At 40.2% G+C, this 17,074-nt stretch overlaps 1 long non-coding RNA gene across 1 annotated transcript; it reads left to right on the forward strand.

Moving 5' to 3' along the window:
* Nucleotides 1-8,305: 8,305 nt before the first annotated feature.
* On the forward strand, nucleotides 8,306-12,163 carry LOC146364938 (uncharacterized). Its single transcript, XR_014798865.1, has 3 exons — nucleotides 8,306-8,959; nucleotides 10,647-10,833; nucleotides 11,246-12,163. It is a non-coding gene; the product is annotated as an uncharacterized LOC146364938 (long non-coding RNA).
* Nucleotides 12,164-17,074: the final 4,911 nt, after the last annotated feature.

Raw genomic sequence — 17,074 nt, forward strand, 5'->3', positions numbered from 1 at the left:
TTATGGATGTAGAGAGAAAGGACATGCAGGAGTCACAATGAAAGATACAGAAAACAGACAGATTTGTACACAACATCTTCTACTATTATACACAAATCATAGTAGAAAATGATTTCTTCTGTTTATGCTGTGATACGAACAAAGAAGTTAAGCGTTACTTTGTTAGAACGATCCAGCAAAGCTACACAGCCAGTATCTGGGACACGCAGCCTTTATGTACCTTTTTGGGAGCGTTCACATCATCCACCAACTGCAAGTTAGGAATTTGTTATTATAATAAAAATAAACTAAATATTGAATTACACATCGACATACCTGAATGCAACTAAGTAAATATTAGTTAAGAAAACAAGGGTGTTAACTAGTAAATAGTTTCACTGTAGCATGCATTAATGTAATACGTGGTTAGCCTACTCAACGTAAATTACACACGAACAACATTAAGCTACTCACCCAGAGAAGAACGGTGCTGCTGCCATCATCATCCGTCATCATTTGTGCTACACTGGCAGGGCTAGGGGCCAGGACTCTACTCTTCGGGTTCTTGGGGGATGTTGCTAACTCTGGGTCTGATAAAAGGCACCACACCTGTAGTAGGTATGGTGCATTTCTCGGCTTTAAATTATACCCGCTATGTGTCGCCAGGTGTTTTATCAGATTCGAGGTGTTACCTCCTTTGCACAGTATCACATTAAAGCACTTGTTGCAGGCCGCTGAGTTTGCATCTGTGAAGTACAGCCAGACTTTTGACCGCTTGGCCTTGGGCATTTTTAATCTGTAGCTCTGCTCTAAAAGAACATACGCACCTGGGCCCGCCTACTATCCTTGGAAACGTAAAATGATTAGCTAGAATCTGAAGTGTATGACATCTCAGGAAAAAAAAGAACTGAAATAAAGCACCGAAATGTGCGCTGCTTTTCGGTCTGGTTACTACCGTTTATGTCAGAACCGGTGCCATTATGGCATCGGATACCGGTACCCATCCCTAGCTGTGAGTACTCAGACTGTGTTTATTGAACGCAATATGGATAAGATCTTGGAGAAGAAGAACGGGAATTGACACCTGGTGACCAGTGACGGACATTAGACAAAAATGTAAAACTGGATGCAGTTTGTTCGCACTAACCAAAACAACTACCATGATCACTAATGCGGCTATCCCACTGGCGTCAGCTAAAGGCCTGCCAAGGTGGAAGCTGACTGGAACAACAAAAATTCTCCTATGAAAACAGGACTGTTGTCAGAACTCTTTGTCCCTCCTTCAAGGCCTCCTGGGTCCACTGAAGACTGTGGACCTTTGCTTAACTGGGCGTGGTGACGCTTTCTCTCAGCTGAACACGGGATAAACACACACACGCACGCACACATGTCACCTGGGTAGGCTGGAAGACTGTTTACTTAGCCTGGCTGTGCGTAGGACACTCTCTACACACCCACATACACATACACTGATACACACTCATCCCCCCTCCAAATAGTTCAATTGCAGAGAAAATGACACAAACCCTAATCAACAACTCATAGTTTGTCATGTTAAAAGAAACAATGCGGAGGTGGAGGTGGGAGACATAAATAAGCGACTTGAGTGGCTAATAACTACAGGGAGTGCAGAATTATTAGGCAAATTAGTATTTTGTCCACACCATCCTCTGCATGCATGTTGTCTTACTCCAAGCTGTATAGGCTCGAAAGCCTACTACCAATTAAGCATATTAGGTGATGTGCATCTCTGTAATGAGAAGGGGTGTGGTCTAATGACATCAACACCCTATATCAGGTGTGCATAATTATTAGGCAACGTCCTTTCCTTTGGCAAAATGAGTCAAAAGAAGGACTTGACAGGCTCAGAAAAGTCAAAAATAGTGAGATATCTTGCAGAGGGATGCAGCAGTCTCAAAATTGCAAAGCTTCTGAAGCGTGATCATCGAACAATCAAGCGTTTCCTTCAAAATAGTCAACAGGGTCGCAAGAAGCGTGTGGAAAAACCAAGGCGCAAAATAACTGCCCATGAACTGAGAAAAGTCAAGCGTGCAGCTGCCAAGATGCCACTTGCCACCAGTTTGGCCATATTTCAGAGCTGCAACATCACTGGAGTGCCCAAAAGCACAAGGTGTGCAATACTCAGAGACATGGCCAAGGTAAGAAAGGCTGAAAGACGACCACCACTGAACAAGACACACAAGCTGAAACGTCAAGACTGGGCCAAGAAATATCTCAAGACTGATTTTTCTAAGGTTTTATGGACTGATGAAATGAGAGTGAGTCTTGATGGGCCAGATGGATGGGCCCGTGGCTGGATTGGTAAAGGGCAGAGAGCTCCAGTCCCACTCACACGCCAGCAAGGTGGAGGTGGAGTACTGGTTTGGGCTGGTATCATCAAAGATGAGCTTGTGGGGCCTTTTCGGGTTGAGGATGGAGTCAAGCTCAACTCCCAGTCCTACTGCCAGTTTCTGGAAGACACCTTCTTCAAGCAGTGGTACAGGAAGAAGTCTGCATCCTTCAAGAAAAACATGATTTTCATGCAGGACAATGCTCCATCACACGCGTCCAAGTACTCCACAGCGTGGCTGGCAAGAAAGGGTATAAAAGAAGAAAAACTAATGACATGGCCTCCTTGTTCACCTGATCTGAACCCCATTGAGAACCTGTGGTCCATCATCAAATGTGAGATTTACAAGGAGGGAAAACAGTACACCTCTCTGAACAGTGTCTGGGAGGCTGTGGTTGCTGCTGCACGCAATGTTGATGGTGAACAGATCAAAACACTGACAGAATCCATGGATGGCAGGCTTTTGAGTGTCCTTGCAAAGAAAGGTGGCTATATTGGTCGCTGATTTGTTTTTGTTTTGTTTTTGAATGTCAGAAATGTATATTTGTGAATGTGGAGATGTTATATTGGTTTCACTGGTAAAAATAAATAATTGAAATGGGTATATATTTGTTTTTTGTTAAGTTGCCTAATAATTATGCACAGTAATAGTCACCTGCACACACAGATATCCCCCTAAAATAGCTAAAACTAAAAACAAACTAAAAACTACTTCCAAAAACATTCAGCTTTGATATTAATGAGTTTTGTGGGTTCATTAAGAACATGGTTGTTGTTCAATAATAAAATTATTCCTCAAAAATACAACTTGCCTAATAATTCTGCACTCCCTGTACATTAGAGAGGCAGTACAGGTTTAGCTAATGGATCAAGTAAAAGGGGAGAGGTTGAGAGAGTCTGGGCATGCAGAGAAGAGCAATGAGGGTTAGAGTGGGGGTAGGATATTGTGGCAAGAGGAAAGACACAGAGGCCCTGGGAGGTTTATGGATGTAGTGAGAAAGGACATGCAGGAGTCACAATGAAAGATACAGAAAACAGACAGATGGAAAAGACGATCAGTTGATGATCCCTGGAGGACAAAACCACCAGCTTCTTGTGGGAGGCAGGCCACCCTACGGAACAGATCCCTGTCAAGCAGTAGTGCATCTTTCATCCTGACAGTAGTTTTTCATCCTGACATGACCATTTCCTATGCACACTCTATTCAAATGTCCAGAACCACATGGTTGGTGAAATAATGGTGAAGTGTGATGCTGGCACAGAATTTCACAAGCAAAAGGGCCATCTGCATTTTTCTCTTGAGCAAAACAAAAGCTGTTTTGCTCAAAAGAAAACAACTGTCCCTTTCTTTAACAGAATCAAGCACTTTCGGGTGTATTTGGGTATCAAACACCTGGTTACTTGTTCCAGGGGGTTTCTCACACTCCTCACATGTTTATTGATTTGTTGCAGGTAGTTTTCAAATAGGAATCAGGAAATGCCATTTAAGGAACAGTTTAAGTGGCTGGCATCCTCATGGAGATGAATTACTCCATGTACACTGTATATAGGAAAGGTCTTGCCAGGTCACCACAGCACATGAAAAAAAGTTTGACGATAAGCATTTCAAATCCACTCATCTGACTCTAGCATTATTGACATGGATACAGTCAAGGACAAGAAATGTTTGCACCTTTCGGGGGACAACAGTTTTCAATACCACAGGACCTGTGTATAGCAAAAAACGACATAATTCAGTGGCTTTCCACCTATTTCGTGTAAAACCCTCATTTGTTGAGCAAATTCATTTGGCATCTTCCCTTTTCCTGCAATTACTTAATGAGAAATTCAATTTTTTTGCCTCATAGATAAACAACAACGACTTTTGGGCCACTAGTTAAGTAAATAAACAGGTGCCTAACTATTCCCAAGCAAACAATAGATTAGATTAGATGAAACTTTATTAATCCCTCGGATGGGTTCCTCCGGGAAATTCAGTTTCCAGTAGCACAGCACCGACAGAAGCGGAATGAGAGTAAGGATATAAGCATAAATATACCATATATACACATATATAAATACAGAACATATAATATGGATAAATAGGATTGAACATTTGAGTGAGTATATTGCACAGTGATTATTGCACAGTCGAATATAAGAAAAAAATATTGAGTGTAAATAAGCACTACAGCTCAGTGGTTCCCGCCCTCCCTTGACCCTGTTTCCCCTCCCTGTCCCCTCCAGTGAGGAGTTAAACAGTCTGATGGCGTGTGGGACAAAGGAATTTTTAAGTCTGTTGGTTTTTGACTTTGGGAGAAGCAACCTGTCGCTTAATAGGCTGCTCTGATTGTTTATGACTGTGTGCAGAGGATGCCCAGCATTGTCCATAATGTCCAGCAGTTTCTTTAATGTCCTTTTCTCTGCCACTGTCACCAGAGTGTCCAGCTTCATGCCGACCACAGAGCCTGTGGTTATTATGTGCATATAATCTAAGACAAATGAGCTAACACAAAGAATTCCAGGGGCTGATACCAGTTTCTTGGTTACTGTACTCCACTATGAAAAACCCTCATCTGTTTGAGAAGTGCATTCCTGTTCCCTGAAAACTATTCTTCCATCAACACGATCATCTCTGATTGATTATCTTTCACAACTCTTATATGGAGTATGACCTTTAAAACATTTCAGATGGCGCGTCACAAATCAGAGCATTAATATTGACAGTGTAAGTCTGGCCTTTATAAACCATACCATTGTCTTTGCGATTCTTTGAGATGTTTGTATTTGGTCTTTTAAATACTCCCCAAGAGGACTTTTCTTACTTTGCCCGTTAAACAGGTGCACAGTCATCATCATTTTCAATGCGCTTTGTTCACCATCACTGTCAGAATTGCGTAGGAGTTAATCCAGTTCTCTCTGGCATTTCCACCTCTGTCTAACTCTCAAAGTCATCTGTAAACACAGGCGTTAATCCAGATTAGTTTCGTTTTACTGTTTATTTGACTGAGGGTTGTACAAGTGGAAAGACGATGAGATCATTACACGTACATTGTTAGGTGGTTTAGCTCCTAAAAGGGAAGGACACCTCATTCAATGTCCAAACTGTAGAGTACACACCACCTGACAAAGACGAAACTGGTTTAGAAAAACCCAGCTTTACAATACTCAATACTCCATCACACAGCAGTGGTGTTTACCATAAAGAGCAGACATGTTCTCTTGAACAAGTGACATTGAACTATGGACTACAGTTGTATGACATACAAAACAGCCAACCTATAGGCACACAACACCTCATGAGCTGGCTGATAAGCTTTTCAATTACAAAACAAGACTGACAGTTCATAATCTGTTGTAGAGCTGCCAAGGAAAGAAGGATGAGTTCACAATTCACATTAATATGTCAAAGATACTTTCTAGCACCTGAGCGATAGAAAAAAAAAATGGGCTAAAGACCTTAAAGTTTTCATCCTCCACTGACAACCTTGTTTCCGAAGAGATATTATGTGTCTACAAACTAATCTAACCTAGAGCAGGGGTGTCAAATGTATAATTTTATATCTCAGTTATTAATGGCTAGTCAGTACATGGACCTGTTAAAGAAAAAACTGGAAAATATACAATAACAACCCCCCCCACCCTCCCCCCCAAAACCCTCATGTATTGAATAAATCACTAGGATAAAACAGTTAAGTCTAATTGTTGAATGTGTCATTGTGTTTCTTAAATTTGTACAGTCTTGGTTCAAGCAGTAGGATCAAAGCCATTCCTTTGGTCCTGACCACCTCTCCAGCCAGATACATTCTATCTGGAAGGTCTGTTTCTTGTGTTGTAAGCTTCCTGCTTTTATGATCCTTTTGGTGAGCAGGAGGTCACACACACACACACACACACACACACATAGTGCCTTGTCTTTGTAACCAAGAGGGGTCTTATGAGGGGAGGTGCTTGTGCTGTGATGTGTACTGTAACAGTTTGTCAATAAATAGCTGAGAGGGAAGCTGCTCATTGAAGGATTTGAGCTTCAAGCTCTGGTTCTTGACCAAAACTTCCCTCGTTAGCGAGTGAAGAACCGGTTGAAGATGTTCTGTTATGTCTTGTGTTCTTCATGATGAATACGTCTCTAAACTAGCGGGGCTTGTGGAAACACAGACCCAACATACAGCATTCTGTATAAGCATACAAAAATGTTGTAGAACATACAGTAAATACATTTTTTCTATTTCAAAATAAGTGGGCTAAGGATATTTCTTACTTGCCTTTTGTCTTTCAATGAGACGGTGCAGGTATGCTGTGGGAAGGCTGTGTTGTTAAAATTAAAACAACTGTGACAAATTTAACAAATTGGCAGAGGAAAAGGACATTAATAGGGGTCACTCAGAGGCTGTATTAAAGTAAAAAATCTAAATCTTTCGTTAAAAACAGACAGTGGTTACAAACAGAAGAACAATGTAACGATCTTTTGCATTTAATGCATTGGTGAACTGTATGCCCAGATCTTGCTTTTTTGCACCATCTGGTGGTGAACCATGGATGGTACAGTTGTTTGCAGTTTGGGTCTCCACCCGACTCCTCTTTTGCTAGTCCACATGGTATTTGCATGCTGCAGCTCCGGCTTAGCTCCACACATGGAGAAAGTAATGTTCAAAATTAAATAAATTGAACAAATAAGTAAGAAAGAAGATAGAGAAGACGATAGTAAGGCCATAAAGGCCCGTTTTGCCCCTCCCGGATGGCAGCTCAGGTTTGTGTACTTTAAATGTTTTATTTTCTTCTTTCTTACTTTCTGATTGATTGACACAAGGTATGTGTGATGGGATTTTTTTTTATTGTCTTCTTCCGTAAGCATCTCTCACAGGTTGTCGAGACTAAACCCTGTTCAGTCCACATAGGGCAGTCCTTCGAAGGCCGGGTAGGCTGAAAGTGAGTGGCTGTGAATTTGGATGGTCTAGGCTTCAGATGTGCATTACCAGTGGAGTTTAATAAACTCAGCCGTCTGCTCCTTTCTCCCTAAAATATAACAGGACACTGAAAAAATTCTCTACCATCTCACACTTCTGTTTAATCAGTTTTCTGTTTGAGGTTTATTCAGCTGTGTGAAAACTATAACTAAACTAAAGTAAAGGTAGGACAGCTTGACTTACTTGTTTAATTTATTTATTGTGGATAGAAGTAATTATGCCACAATAATAAGGGAACATTCATATCTATTAATCTCTGCCAAACCGATTTACTTAGGAGCAAATAAAACACTGAGAAAAAACAAAGAATAACATTTTTAAGTTATCTAAGTGACTTATATATCATGTTTAACCTGACTAGCGAAAGACCGCGGGGGCCTTAAAATGTCCACTGTTCTCACCGGCTCTTGTGAGTCTTGACCTCCCAGTCAGCTATGGAGCTGGTGGGTAAGAGACGTCTCTGAAAAGGTTGGAGCACTTTTGCAAATATGAGATGTCTTGATAAATTGAGCAGGTATTTGAAGTTTACACAGCTACTTTCTCGCCTGAAAATATGTTAAAAGTTTATTTTGTGACCCAGAAAGCTTAGTAAGAGTAATTTTAAAACTTAGTAGCGGCCGCCATTGTTGGAAACTGGAGTTTGGCTGGGCCGCGCTATGAATTCTGGGATATGGTAGGCCACGAAGGACACACCCGACCCATCCTTGAAATTCGGGGAAAAGGAGGACGCATTTGTCGGCTGCATTCGGAGGAGTCTACGAATTTGGACAGCCTTCAGCGCGTCGCTGTGACGTAATCGGTCTACAAATGCGGCCTCAGGAGGATGCAGCCCATGAATCTGGACACGACCCTTGTCTTGAGCAAGAAACATCATCAGTTACTCCTCATAGCCCCACCATGTATTCTTCTGGCTGCTGGCCTCTGGAAAGAGGTTCTGTAGCATTAGGTGCACTAGCCTTTCACTCCAGGTCATCAGACTGCTGTACTGCTCATACTGGATACCATATTTCCATATTCTTAGAGGAAAAAGGAACCTTCCCATAGAACATTTTTTGTTATTTCCTTCCTCTCTAGAGGTAAAAGAGCCCACCCAAACACATGAGATATAAATAGAAAGCCCAGGATTTGCTCTATTTAGTACACCAGGACCACGCAGGGTAGCTCAAATAAGTCAAAAGATATAGACCAAAAAAACTAATGTCCATTATGGAGGACATAAATGAATAGGATGGTTTTCAGGAGGATACCATTACACTTAGAGTTTTTCATTGCTAATATATTTTAACATTGTGTAGCAGGATGGTTTAAGCTTAGTCTTAATTAATATGTCATTGCCTGCAGGGGTACTGTATATATAAGGATGCTCTATCACCTCCCTGTCTATGCTTATTCATGGTCGAATTTCCTGGCATCTGTTGTCGCTCTCTGTTTGGTCGGCTGCATGTAAACAGTGGCATTGACATGAGGTATGATTTAATGTGTAGAGTGTTAAAATAATTTTTTTCCCTGTGAAATAAATTTACATTTTGAATTGTGAACTCATGTCTTCTGCCTCATTTTAGTGGAACAAACCTGTGTACCTAAATGGTGTTTCTACTGATTTCCTTGGATGGAATCCCAAAGGTGGTGTTGTTGGCAACCTTTGGCTGCCCTAGCTATCGTGACAACAGTGAGTTTAAAGGACAAAGTACTGAATCACTCTTTTTAAACCCCTGTGCTGCCACAATAGTTTTTATATTTTCATGTTGTTGTTTAACTGCAACAAAAAATAATTCCTTGTACACTGAATGACAAAGATTGTCTAGGAAACAATATTGTCCTGTGTGCTAAAGAAAAAATCATCATCATGTTGTGTAAATGTTAGGTAAGCACAACAAAGGTGTTAACAGCACACAAAATATAAACTGTAGCTTTGATCCATGTAAAACTTAGCTGAGCCACCCTAGCGTTAAACAGCAATTAGCTAAAACCAAAGCATAATTGCTCTGAACACATCTGGGATACACTACTGTCTTGATCCTGCCTCACTCCTAGAGATGGGAATTGATAAGATTTTCACGATTCCGATTCCATTTTCGATTCTGTTTAACGATTCGGTTCTTTATCGATTCTCTTATCGATTCTTATTTTTAAAAAAGGAGAACACTAAGGTCGATTAGCTTAGAACAAGATAGAAATTTAGAGGTAACATGGCCTTACAAACCCAACAGTGAGATCTTAAGAGATCCACAGCCTACGGCTCTTCAATGGGGTGTCACAGGGTCCCCAGAAAAAAAAAATTGTAAATGTAAAATATTAATAAAATAAATATTCTTCTGTAGCAATAACAAAGTACAACATAAATTATTCTGTAGCAATTACACAAGAATATCCAGTAATGTCCCTGCCTACAATTAAACACTTACTGAAAATTGGGGGCATCTGTTGTGGCAAATGGGTGCAAGCCTTTGACCACAAACTTAGTCACTGCTCGGTGACATTCGTCTATCCTGGACTAAAAGGAGACAATAACGGTAGACTGCAGCGAGAACTGCCAGCCAGACTCTGTCTGTCTCTCTCATCATGGTCACCTAAATGCACAGTAATGGCAGGTTTTGTAATAAGGCAGATCGCGCTAACATAATATGCACTGTTAGTTGATTATTTACCTGCCAGGCTCAACATCTGAGGTGCAGCCAGATGTGGCAGCTTCATGGCTTGTGACTTTGCTGTGGCAGTGAATGCAACTCTAACATCTATCTATACCTCTCTATTTTTAACCACACGACCAGATGTTCATTTAGGATTCAGAACCGTGACTAGTCACAGCAAGTTATTGAACTCCTGACAGTTGTGAAGTCAGTAATCTTTGCAGTTTCTTATTAGAATAATGAGTGAAAAATTTTAATCAGGATAATAATCTTTGAGCTCCTTTAGTGTTAATGAATTTATGACAACAATGAGGCAACCCCCCAAACAGGAATCGTTTTACAACTGGAGACCACTGACAATTTTACCTTCCCCATCTTTTTTCTTCTGTATTTTTGACTAATGTCAGTGTCACTACTGGTAGAATGAGGTGATACCTGGACCTTACTCAGCAACATCAGCAGGGCTGGTATTTGCTACTTTGTGCAAAATGACCTCCAAAAGGTGTACTAGTGTGAAGGTCTCTGACTAAATAATCAGAAAAAGACTTCATGAGGGTGGCCTGAGTTGCCAATGTACTTTAGTGGGCCCTCTGTTCATTACCTGGCACCGTGGAGCCTGACTGACATTTGCCAAATGAGATTAATTGACATCTGATGTGTTTTTAAAGTGTTCCCTTAGGTTTTTTTAAACAGCGTTGGAGCAGCATATTAAAGACAGATGTTTACTTTTTGCATGTTCTTCAGGGCCTCCTGTGGAAACAGAGCCTCCTGACATTACAACGTCAGTTGTATGAAGAGATCAGAGGGGGACAGATTGAGCAATTTACCTCCTGAAGGAGTATTTTCAATTTACACCACTGCCAAATGCCCCCAAGGAAACAGAGTTGAAAGCACAGATGACTACAGCCTTGTCACCTGTCCTCAGAACAAAGTAAGTACTTGATTTTTCAGGTTTCATGCCAGAGTATTTTTGGATTTTATCAGGTAGTGGGAACTGTGGAATCATCCATCAATATAAAGATCATGGTCCTCTTACAGTCAAGGATTCAGGATGATTTCATAAGAAGCACTTTGTGTTGCTGCAATTTGTTTTTGCATCATTATGGTATCTATTTCTGTGATTTCTACCTATTTTCTTTTTCTTTTCTTATTTTCCTTTTTCTCCCCCCTTTTTTTTTTTTTTACTAACAAGGCACAGCTGGGTGTAACCCCCTTTTTTTAAATGATGTAAACTGTGAAAAAAAGAAATGTGAATTTGTGCTATATAAATTTGAATCTTTGTGTATCTGTACAATTTAATTTGTTTAGAAAATAGTTTCTAAAGACTGATTTGTATCTTCCAGAGTGAAGAGAACTTGAGTAAGATTGCTGCCACCAACAGCGCCCCCTGTGGCCATGCAGATGTTTTGTACTCCACGCCTCATGTACATTTCAGCACAGCCAACCACACCAAAGACTCCTCACCTCCTCTGTATTCTACTGTTGGAAACCATCAGTAGTAATGTTATTACAGGCTTATTGCTATGATAGTTGTAGTTTGTTCAGACCAACTGGTAATACAAACTTTCTTCCATTAATCATGCCATTGTGATTTTTATTAGTCAGGGAAACAAGCAACTGCTGAAATAATGGATTTCATAGTGGATCAACAGGCATAACTGATTTGTAGCAACCTGATCATAGTCCATTGGATAGTCCACCTTTGTATTTAGCTGAGGAGTTTATAGAAAGTTAGCCTGTAGTTGATAACTACTTAAAAGTAGTTGGTACTAACTTCACACAACTTTGCACATGAAGAAAAGTTCTGTTTTAGTGCAAAGGAAAAAAATACATGAAAAATAATCAATGATCAAAGGTAATAAAGTAGTTCACACAATGATGATTGACTGATGATTCAATGACTAATGATTATCAAATAATAAGAAAAACAGTAAAATTATAAATAACATTTCCAGTGAAGTTTATATTAAAGCCCGTTTTTTACATAATCTTTGAGAATTTCTGTATTTTGTTCACCATTTTTTTTCTTGGGCTATTACTTGAAATTGAGATGAATTGAATTGACTTTGCATACAAGCAGCAATGTCATCTCCTGCACATCTTATGTAAGCTGTTATTACAAAGCAAAACAGCCGATTTCAGTTCGCAAAATGTAAATATGCAGATTGGGGCACAATTTAAGCTTTATGTTTATGATGGAACTGCAGTCCTTACAGGCAATAAATAAATAATAGTAATAATAATAATATTAGTTGATCTCTAGTGACAGTTTCAGCAGATGCTGAATGGAGTGCTGAAAACAGAACGTTAGAAATAAATTGATACTTAATCTTTTACTTTTTCTTCACACATTTGTGGTGTTACGTTCTCTAACATGCATCTTATATGATTTGCTCTGGGTAAACTGCACAGAATGTACTGAAGAATGCCAAAGACCACCCAAAAAATTGGACATAACTTTCAACTATGGCTGCAACGACTCATCAATTAAATAACTTCATTTAAAAAAATTCTTGACAAAATGTATTTTCTTCATTGCATTGTGTGATGCGCGGCTCTGTGGTGCACCGATGTGTTAAACTATGTAAATGCAAGTGTTTCACCTACATTTGCTATGAAAAACAGACCTGCAATACAAATGTATTTAGGAGCAGCGTATGAATAAACAGTCTGACAACATTAAGCAGACGCAGCCTCCATTTTAAACATAAAAACCGTTGGCAGCAGTAATGATGACGCTGGCACATTTTATTGTGAAGCCGGATTCTGTTTACACACCAGGAAGAGCAAAGAGGCTGAGCTGTTACCAAGATGGTGAGCTCAGGTAGAGTGAAAGAAAACGTGTTCGTTATCATATCGAGACTAGCTCTCTACTCTGTTACATATTTCATATATACGGGGATTGCTCAGTGGGTCAGCCCTCAGCTTACGTATAAAACAGGTGTGCAGAGATCAAATTGGTGATTGTTTGATCTCCACTTGGTTGCATGCATGTACTTTGTGTGGCACACTGTGTGGTTTTGGAGGCAGGGTGTGTCTGTTTACCTTCGGGGTTGGGAGCCTGTCTCGACAACCTCCCAGGATTTCTGTAATAAAAATAATTATTCGATTATTAAAAGCTTAGAAGCTACAGTGAGACTATTTGCTGGCACCTAGTCTCACGGTCTTGAGGGTTGCACAGTAGCACTGTTGCACTGTAGGACCCTAGGCGAACGCCTAGGGTCCTACAGCCGGTCGTATCCCCTGGCGTATTGCCCACGGTTTTGTGGGTTTACACAGCCAGCGGGACCTGGCTGTGGCTAACGCGTTAGCTCAGCAAGCAAAAGCTTCTCTGGCCTGCTAGAGGAACCCAGCTTGTTCTCGCAAGTTTCACTCTCAGGCTTCCCAGTTCATAACATGTAACATCAAGCATCTCATTCACACCATGAGATAAACAATAAGAGCAGTGGTGTGGGGATGCTTCGGGCCTTACCCATTGAGACATGGGAAACCCAGTGTGTGTGTTTGTGTGTTGTCTTCTGGTTTCCGTGTTATGGCTGTCTTTGCCCCGTGTGAGTACGGCAGCCCGAATGTCTCATAAACGTATGGCATCCCTCTCTATGCCTCTAGGAGACGGGCATGAAAGATGTATGTTGTATTTTGGTATCTCCTCTTTAATCTCCTGGTTCCTGAGGGGTGCCCAGCAACTTACAATTCACATACCTGTGCCCTGGCTACCCCTTGGTACCTGGACCTTGTCCTCAGTGCCATCTTTCAAACAGCTTGAGGACACTGACCTGAAATGTCTGTCCCTGAAATTGCCTTCTTGCTGGGTATAATATCTACCAAAAAGATTAGTGAACTCCATGCTCCGTAGGTCCACAGGCATTGCTGCAGGTGGTTGCCGGAAAGGAAAGGGGTGATCCTCCAGCCCAACCATGCGTTCATGCCGAAGGCTACGAATAACTCCCACTGAGGGCTTGAAGCAGGGATCAGCACCAGGCTGCCCTGTGCACTGTTCGTGTTCATGTATGTCAGGCATATCCAGCCAATTAGGAGGAAACACTAGCTCTTTGTGAGCTCCCACTTTAGGATCCCGGGCAGACATCTGTCTAAATAAAATAAGAAATATTGTATTAATTGCATTAATATTCGAAAATGTAAAAAAGCCAAAATCAATGTACATGGTCCAATTAGCCATACAGGTTGGACACTGAATTATTATTATTAATAGTAATTAATAATAATAATTATTAATTTTATTATTATTATTAATAGTAATTAATAATAATTGATAAAGGTTGAGTCGAAAGAAAACAAATCAAACAGGCTTTTTTTTGTCCTGTGAACTCCTCCTCAGCTGATTTCTGTTCCTGAGGGAGAGGAAGATAGTGGAGCAGTCTACAGCGGAGATATGGTCATTGTAACTATATATCAACTATATATTTTTAGTAAACTACCTGTCACAAACCTCATGGTAACTCACAGTTTTGTGTCACTATTTGATGCAGCAATAGGGCTGTGCTCTTCATGGAAACAGAGCCTCCTGACATTACAACGGTGAGTTTTAGGAATTACGAGATACCTGAGCTTGATTTTAGCTTCATTTGATTTCAATTAACTTTTTTTTTTGTCCTCCAGGCCAGTCAGTTGTATGAAGAGATCAGAGAGGGGGACAGATTGAGCAATTTACCTCCTGAAGGAGTATTTTCAATTTACACCACTGCCAAATGCCCCCAAGGAAACAGAGTTGAAAGCACAGATGACTACAGCCTTGTCACCTGTCCTCAGAACAAAGTAAGTACTTGATTTTTCAGGTTTCATGCCAGAGTATTTTTGGATTTTATCAGGTAGTGGGAACTGTGGAATCATCCATCAATATAAAGATCATGGTCCTCTTACAGTCAAGGATTCAGGATGATTTCATAAGAAGCACTTTGTGTTGCTGCAATTTGTTTTTGCATCATTATGGTATCTATTTCTGTGATTTCTACCTATTTTCTTTTTCTTTTCTTATTTTCCTTTTTCTCTCCCCTTTTTTTTTTTTTACTAACAAGGCACAGCTGGGTGTAACCCCCTTTTTTTAAATGATGTAAACTGTGAAAAAAAGAAATGTGAATTTGTGCTATATAAATTTGAATCTTTGTGTATCTGTACAATTTAATTTGTTTAGAAAATAGTTTCTAAAGACTGATTTGTATCTTCCAGAGTGAAGAGAACTTGAGTAAGATTGCTGCCACCAACAGCGCCCCCTGTGGCCATGCAGATGTTTTGTACTCCACGCCTCATGTACATTTCAGCACAGCCAACCACACCAAAGACTCCTCACCTCCTCTGTATTCTACTGTTGGAAACCATCAGTAGTAATGTTATTACAGGCTTATTGCTATGATAGTTGTAGTTTGTTCAGACCAACTGGTAATACAAACTTTCTTCCATTAATCATGCCATTGTGATTTTTATTAGTCAGGGAAACAAGCAACTGCTGAAATAATGGATTTCATAGTGGATCAACAGGCATAACTGATTTGTAGCAACCTGATCATAGTCCATTGGATAGTCCACCTTTGTATTTAGCTGAGGAGTTTATAGAAAGTTAGCCTGTAGTTGATAACTACTTAAAAGTAGTTGGTACTAACTTCACACAACTTTGCACATGAAGAAAAGTTCTGTTTTAGTGCAAAGGAAAAAAATACATGAAAAATAATCAATGATCAAAGGTAATAAAGTAGTTCACACAATGATGATTGACTGATGATTCAATGACTAATGATTATCAAATAATAAGAAAAACAGTAAAATTATAAATAACATTTCCAGTGAAGTTTATATTAAAGCCCGTTTTTTACATAATCTTTGAGAATTTCTGTATTTTGTTCACCATTTTTTTTCTTGGGCTATTACTTGAAATTGAGATGAATTGAATTGACTTTGCATACAAGCAGCAATGTCATCTCCTGCACATCTTATGTAAGCTGTTATTACAAAGCAAAACAGCCGATTTCAGTTCGCAAAATGTAAATATGCAGATTGGGGCACAATTTAAGCTTTATGTTTATGATGGAACTGCAGTCCTTACAGGCAATAAATAAATAATAGTAATAATAATAATATTAGTTGATCTCTAGTGACAGTTTCAGCAGATGCTGAATGGAGTGCTGAAAACAGAACGTTAGAAATAAATTGATACTTAATCTTTTACTTTTTCTTCACACATTTGTGGTGTTACGTTCTCTAACATGCATCTTATATGATTTGCTCTGGGTAAACTGCACAGAATGTACTGAAGAATGCCAAAGACCACCCAAAAAATTGGACATAACTTTCAACTATGGCTGCAACGACTCATCAATTAAATAACTTCATTTAAAAAAATTCTTGACAAAATGTATTTTCTTCATTGCATTGTGTGATGCGCGGCTCTGTGGTGCACCGATGTGTTAAACTATGTAAATGCAAGTGTTTCACCTACATTTGCTATGAAAAACAGACCTGCAATACAAATGTATTTAGGAGCAGCGTATGAATAAACAGTCTGACAACATTAAGCAGACGCAGCCTCCATTTTAAACATAAAAACCGTTGGCAGCAGTAATGATGACGCTGGCACATTTTATTGTGAAGCCGGATTCTGTTTACACACCAGGAAGAGCAAAGAGGCTGAGCTGTTACCAAGATGGTGAGCTCAGGTAGAGTGAAAGAAAACGTGTTCGTTATCATATCGAGACTAGCTCTCTACTCTGTTACATATTTCATATATACGGGGATTGCTCAGTGGGTCAGCCCTCAGCTTACGTATAAAACAGGTGTGCAGAGATCAAATTGGTGATTGTTTGATCTCCACTTGGTTGCATGCATGTACTTTGTGTGGCACACTGTGTGGTTTTGGAGGCAGGGTGTGTCTGTTTACCTTCGGGGTTGGGAGCCTGTCTCGACAACCTCCCAGGATTTCTGTAATAAAAATAATTATTCGATTATTAAAAGCTTAGAAGCTACAGTGAGACTATTTGCTGGCGCCTAGTCTCACGGTCTTGAGGGTTGCACAGTAGCACTGTTGCACTGTAGGACCCTAGGCGAACGCCTAGGGTCCTACAGCCGGTCGTATCCCCTGGCGTATTGCCCACGGTTTTGTGGGTTTACACAGCCAGCGGGACCTGGCTGTGGCTAACGCGTTAGCTCAGCAAGCAAAAGCT

This window comes from Perissodus microlepis, chromosome 20 (assembly GCF_051167445.1).
Source record: "Perissodus microlepis isolate ML-2025 ecotype Zambia chromosome 20, ASM5116744v1, whole genome shotgun sequence".
NCBI classification, from domain to species: Eukaryota; Metazoa; Chordata; class Actinopteri; order Cichliformes; family Cichlidae; genus Perissodus; species Perissodus microlepis.